The sequence below is a fragment of the Herpailurus yagouaroundi genome, unplaced genomic scaffold, assembly GCF_014898765.1.
Source record: "Herpailurus yagouaroundi ecotype Mexico unplaced genomic scaffold, PumYag 163, whole genome shotgun sequence".
NCBI lineage: Eukaryota > Metazoa > Chordata > Mammalia > Carnivora > Felidae > Herpailurus > Herpailurus yagouaroundi.
In genome coordinates, this window is record NW_024412404.1 from 6,029,860 (window position 1) to 6,036,249 (window position 6,390).

Below are 6,390 nucleotides of genomic sequence, written 5' to 3' on the forward strand. Positions count from 1 at the left end.
CGGGGAACACATTCAGACCGTAGCACCACCTTTTCATCTTACAATTCTGTTTTTCATAAAACTTATCCAAGATCAAATAAACCTGAGAATTAGGAAAGATGAGAATTAACCAAATAACGTGTTAATTTCAGAGAAGAAATACATTCAAATGACAGAATGAAGAGTAGAAATGAATATGAATACACTTTTAAATGGACCATAGACAATATTGCTTAAATCTAATATCGAGCTCGGAAATCATAGTTTGGTCACATATTGGCCAATGCTACCTCATTCTTAGCCTTTCAGTTTGGGTAGAGTTGCCTATACAGCCAATTCCAGAGGTGGGGGCTGGCTGATGTCAGCCCCATCTCCTTAGCCACAGCAATGGGTGAAGAGACTCAATTCAGGTCAGACAGTTGCAGGAAAAAGTTTGATGGTAATTCCAGGAAAGAAACTTACTTTCCTCACCTATGTCCTGTGAGAGATACTTGCTCTTTCTCTGTAGGCTGTGGTGATCATGTCAGGCCTGGAACAGCCTCCTGGATGGCAGCCAGCCATTAAGTATAAAGCTGATGCACAGAGGGACTGAGAGCTGAGAGCAGGACATAGACTTTTTTTTTTTTTTCCTCCCTTTTTTCTTTTTAGCTTAACCACATACCCTGGTAATGGGGCTGCAATGGGACTAAACTTGCTCACTGTTATTTTGGGTGCTATTACTGTCACTATTCCAATTTAGCTTTTCAATTAAATTTGCGATTCATTTTTAAGGAAGCAGTGCAGTTTCAAAAGCTTAATAAATGTTGCTTTACTTTATACAGCACTTGATTCTATAAGGCGTTGCTGGGTTCTCTCATCAGTCCTTCGCACGTCATTCATCAAAGCACCAAGCTTACCCTTTCCTTATGAAGAAGCTGGGCACTTGTCTTTGCCCCAAACAGACAGGGGGAATCCATGACGGGAGGAAATAGTTTTTCCCTTAAGTACTGTATCTATATGTATTTCAGGATCAATCAAATTATTTGGAAAGATCAAGTCATTGTAAAAGCAAAGTGCATCTGCTTACATGGGTCCCATGCTAAATGGAATGGTATCTTTGGTTATTTCCTATTCTTGGGCTCTCTATTCTTAGAGAAAAACTAAATAGTGAAATTATTCAGTCTTGTGTGATTCAACCTTATGCCTTTATAAATAAAGTCTAGCTCCTCTAATAATTGTAGTATATACATACTATTACTGATGAAATGGCCAGAGGACACCTTGGAAATAAGTAGCTTGCTAATAATTAGTCAAACCAATGTTGAAACATCTCTATTCTGTTCATTTAAACTTTCATGCCCTTGTAGGTATGCATAAATTGAAATTAAAAGCTCCTTTTCTACAATATATTTACCAGCTTTGAAATATGAAGTCTAAATTTATATGCAAATTTTACATTTCAGCTATGTTTTTATTAGATTTTCTAGAACTTGTTATTTGGAAAATAATTATGGATTTCTTTGTTACTTTCCTAAATTACTTTGAAATTGTAGTCATATACAAAATTCAATAAGTTTACTTACATTGTTAAATATCTCTTTTAACTTCAAGGCAAGTTATAAATCCACAATTTTCAGCATGCTACTTTCCTAATACTCAAAAAAACTTTCAGTTGACATGATATCAAATACGTCTACTTATATATCTATTTTATATTTGATTGAAACATGACAAGCAAATGTTCATGAACTGTTTTCAGATTAGTTTAGAAAATCTGGAAATCTTTGTTAAAAAATTTCAAACTCTAACTCATTACTAGAATAATTTTCAACAGAAAGTATACCAAGGGCATAGTTATATTGATGGATGGGACAAGTAGAAAGCCAGTGAAAGAGTTTAAAAATTTTAGGACAATCTGATTTTTCTGAAGGGCAGCAGAAATGTTTCTGAACTTTTCATCAGGATTTATATCAATATCAACAATGTTGTAGAAAATTGTCTAACCTTCTGAATCAAGGCAGGATATTAATTAATATGTGTGTAATAAAATGGAGAAAGTACTACTGTGGTTGGGAGGGTATTTGGATGAACTACTTAGAGTGTGGGATGAGACTCCCAAAAGGCATACAACTTCTAAAGAGTTCCAGTCATTTCCGGGACTGCATTCTAATAGGAGGTTGTGTGAACTGAGACTTTCTTTAGCCAGGGAGCAACATTGGCCTGGAGTACACTTGACTGGGTGCAGTGGAGGTCCTGTGTTTAGCAGATGCGTAGGGTCGACGACACTTGGTCGAGAATACCTGACTCTGTCTACAGAGAGAATAGATGCCTTTAATGGGAAAACCTGTGCGTTTGCTGTGTCGTGTGCTATGTGACTTCCACAAGCAAGCACTGAAGACTCTTAACGAAAAATAAAATACGAGAACATTTACTCAGGAAAGTGTATCGATAACTTCAGTGCTGGTAAGGGTGTGGGGAGAAGACGCATTATTGGTTGGAATGTGAATTGCTGTAATCTCATAAAAAACTTAAAACTGTCCTTTGGCCCAGGAATTCAACTTGTAAGGATTTATTTTACAGCTGTAGTAGCAGGTAAGGACAAGCAGGTTTGTGGCAGGAAATATCTGATATCTGAACTTCCAGCTTAAGAATGGTTGGATAAATTATGGTGTAGCAATACTAGGAATTACTATATTGATATGAAAATGCATGAAATCTGTGCATAAATCTATGCATTTGTGATTACATCAAGTGAAAGATCAAGCTGTAAGTTAATATGCATACCAAGTCTTTTTATTGATAAATGTGAAAAAATCCTATATGACCGTATATCCTTTTATGTTTATTTATGAGCATTGAAAAGCTGTGGCAGGATTCTGTTTGTTACTTCACGGGTCTGGGCTGAACATGGGAGAAAGAGATTAGTAATAACTCTTTTATACTCTTCTATATTGTTTGATCTATTGCAATGAATATGTGTTACTTTTGAAATAAAAAGTGAAAACAACAGGTGGACAGAAGAAGCTGCATGAAGGGTTAGTTATAATTTTGCTTCATACATGTATTAGGCTTCTGAGAACTCCTACGACTTTGAGTCCTTATAAGTATTACAAAGTGAAACAGATTAGGACTACACGGTGACCAAAAGATGGAATTAATGGAAGTAATAGAATTAAACGCTAGATGTTTCCAGATGTCAGGTGCTGAACTCCACATAGCTGAGATACTTATGTAGTGGCTGAATACCACATGATGTCCACCATCCTGGGACACTATGTAGAATAAAAAAAAAAAAAAACAAAAAACAAAAGAAAAAGTTGATCCACTAGCTAGTAGTTTGAAGTTTCAACTGGGCAGTATTGATGTGACCATTCTAACGAGGGTTATTAACTGTATTGTGATGATGATCTGTTCTAGGTTGACCTGTGTCCCCTCCAAAAAAAGACATGTCGAAGTCCTAATTTGCAGCACCTGCACATGTTACCTTATTTGGAAATAGGGTGTTTGCATGTGAATCAAGTTGAGATAAGGTCATTAGGTACCTGATATAGCCGTGTGGTACACGCTGGGTAGCTAGTTTGTGCAAGCACATCCTGAATGTGCTTGTTAAATCACTGCCTTGAGAATGTAGCAATCCTGTCCTCCCTCCCATCAAGCAGAATGTGCAGAAGAACATGCTGGTCAGTGTTCAAGGTTAGGAGCTCGGGGGGTGGCTGACCCTGGAGCATCTCCCTTGTAATGAAGAGTGTTCAGGTGGCAGGCCTTGATCTTCTTGGAAATTGTGGCCGTTCAAGGAGGGGAAGGCCACTGATAGTCACTAGGCTGAGTGGCTATGATGTAGAAACCTGCTGCATGTTAGTCCCACGACTCGATGCTTTGTCCAGTCGGCCGCTCCTGGACTCTCTGTATGTAAGTTCCCCCAATAAACCTGTGCCTTGATTGCTGTCTCTACATCTTTTCTTTGGCCTCACTGAACCATCACCCAGCCTAGGCTTCGAGTCTGCTGGGGTGTGGCTGCACAATGGTGTCCTCATGAGAAGAGGGAAATCTGGACACAGAGAGAGACACACAGGGAGAACTCTATAAGGAGATGGCAGAAATTGGAGTTGCGCAGCTATAAGCCGAGGATGACAGGTGACACCAGAACCTGGGGCAGACACGGAACAGGTTCTCCACTAGAGCCTTTCAGTGAGAATGGCCCAGACGACACCTTAATTTTGGACTTCCAGTGCCCAGAATGGTAAGATAAAAAATTTTTAGATAAAACCACTTTTTTTTCTATTTATATACCACTTTGTGGTACTTTATTATGGCAGTCCTAGGAAACTAGAACAAAACCCAAATATATTGCCAGAGAGAAAAGGAAGAAAGATTAGCATGACCAAGCAGAGCTCCTATATTGCCAGAATTGCACGACCATTTATTCAAATATTATACTTAATAATATTTCCAGAAAGATGCTCAGGGGAGAGAGAGAGAGAGAGAGAGTGGGAGAAAGAGCGCTAATGCACAAGCCACTTTGGAAAATGGTGTCAACATTTAATTATTATACTGGATAGTGTTTTGAGAAGAATATTCTGAATTTCAATAAAACGCAGGTTTGCAAAAAAATTTCAGCAAGAGCAAAATTGACAGTTTACAGTTTTCTGGTGTGTGGTAGTCAGCTTGCCTGCATCCAAATATTTTGATGTTATTTTCTTGAACCAAAAATCTGGTCACACTGTCTGCAATGAGAAGGACGTTTTCTATTTAAAGAATTGCAGCAGTGGGGCGCCTGGGTGGCACAGTCGGTTAAGCGTCCGACTTCAGCCAGGTCACGATCTCACGGTCCGGGAGTTCGAGCCCCGCGTCGGGCTCTGGGCTGATGGCTCGGAGCCTGGAGCCTGTTTCCGATGCTGTGTCTCCCTCTCTCTCTGCCCCTCCCCCGTTCATGCTCTGTTTCTTTCTGTCCCAAAAATAAATAAAAAACGTTGAAAAATTAAAAAAAAAAAAAGAATTGCAGCAGAGTGGTGAGGCACAGAGTAGTGAAGAGAAAAATCATGAGCATGGTGATTGTCAGATGGGTGGGGAACGGGCTATCTGTAGTCTTTTAGAGGGACACAGGATTTTTCTACAAGTGACCATTGTTACTTCTATTTTTAAAAATTTATTTATTTATTTGGAGAGAGAGAGAGAGAGAGAGAGAGAACATGAGCATGGGAGGGGCAGAGAGAGAGGGAGAGAATCCAAGTGGGCTCCATGCTGTCAGTGCAAAGCCCAACACGGGGCTTGATCCCGTGAACCGTGAGGTCATGACCTGAGCGGAAATCAAGAGTCGGGCGCTTAAATGTCTGAGCCACTCAGGCGCCCCCTGACCATTGTTACTTCTTTAAAAACATCAGCTTTGTGTTTTAGTTACCAAAGCAGAAGTGTATATATTCTATCATATTATTGTGATCTTTACTAAAGATATTGCTGTTTTCTTGTTTGTTTGCTTATTTGAGCGATTTAAAGCTAGGGCAACAAATGCTCTCTTGACAGTGCTTCTGACTTAAGCGAGCTAACCGGTAATTTACTAATGAAATGTTCATAATTATAGAAATATGGGGTTGGGGGGGAGGGGTGGCTTTTATCAAGCTGATAATGAGTTTATTTGTTACAGTGCGTCACAAGGGGCACACTGTGGGAGACTGAAGGCTGCACACTGTGTGCGGACAATGTCCCACTTTTGGAACTGCTCTCTGCTGAATGTAGAAGAACCAGCCCATGACAACAAGTAGGAGTGTCGTGTGTTGTGGGAGGAAATCCCACAAAGTGGGGGAGAAATGTGCTCCTTAGACGTTATCTGATGGGCCAAGTCAGTCCTGAGGGCTCTGCCCTGATCCCATGAGACGCTACAGTAGGCTCCCCATGAGCCTTATACTTCCCATTCTGCGAATAAAAACTGGTCTGCACAGACTAGCTGGCTTTCCCTCAAGTCCTATTTCCCCTCAAAGTCACAAATCACATGAGCAAAGCTTCACACCGCAAATGGACCCAAATAACTTAAAGGATGTCTTAGGGGCACCGCTACCCTGGTGAAGAGACCATTGCAGCACATTTTTTGTGATGTGCACGGTGAACTCAGAGGAATAAGGGGAAAGGTCTGGAAAACAAACACACAGAATCTGTTAGGCCTCTGAACTGTGCCACCCTATTTCCTTTGCTCTCCACTGGCTTTTGCTCTTATTACTCTATTGACATCTCGTTTTTGATGGGCCACGTGATTCACCTAGTGTCTCAGTTTTCTGATCTTTTCCAGTCTTCCCTTTCCAGACTTTTCTTACACCGGTTGGTACTGTTCAGTAACAACTTCTGCTCTCTTAGCTCCCGGAAGTTGGACGAATCTCAGTCTCCTCCCATCTTTGTCTGGTGTTGCTATCTCTTCCTCTTTAGCCTTTGAATGTAGTGTCT

At 40.3% G+C, this 6,390-nt stretch overlaps 1 long non-coding RNA gene across 1 annotated transcript; it reads left to right on the forward strand.

Moving 5' to 3' along the window:
- The first annotated feature begins 3,902 nt into the window (after positions 1 to 3,902).
- LOC121037504 (uncharacterized) lies at positions 3,903 to 5,898 on the forward strand. Its single transcript, XR_005793794.1, has 2 exons — positions 3,903 to 4,198; positions 5,600 to 5,898. It is a non-coding gene; the product is annotated as an uncharacterized LOC121037504 (long non-coding RNA).
- The last annotated feature ends 492 nt before the right edge of the window (positions 5,899 to 6,390 follow it).